This window comes from Gekko japonicus, unplaced genomic scaffold (assembly GCF_001447785.1).
Source record: "Gekko japonicus isolate JY-2015 unplaced genomic scaffold, Gekko_japonicus_V1.1 scaffold1727, whole genome shotgun sequence".
Classification (NCBI taxonomy): Eukaryota; Metazoa; Chordata; class Lepidosauria; order Squamata; family Gekkonidae; genus Gekko; species Gekko japonicus.
The window spans coordinates 209,309-209,589 of NW_015161451.1; positions in this window are offsets into that span (position 1 = coordinate 209,309).

Genomic DNA, 281 nt, shown 5'->3' on the forward strand with positions numbered 1-281 from the left:
CCCCCCCCGCCGCCGCCTTGACACCGCGGGTGGTGGTGGTGGTGGTCCCTCCCCCCCCTCGGCTCCTCCGCCCAGGCCGGCCTGGCTGCTGCTGCTGCTGGGCCCTCCCCACGTAGACTGGCCCGACACACGTGCCCCGTATCTCCGCTTCACTTCATTGATAGTGTACAGGAGGAGGAGGAGGAACAGAGAAGCCCAGCAGCATCCCCCCGCCCCCCCGTGCGGCCTTTAAGAAGCGAAGGCCCGCTGAGAGGTCTCAGGGCCCCCCCCCCTGGAGGCAT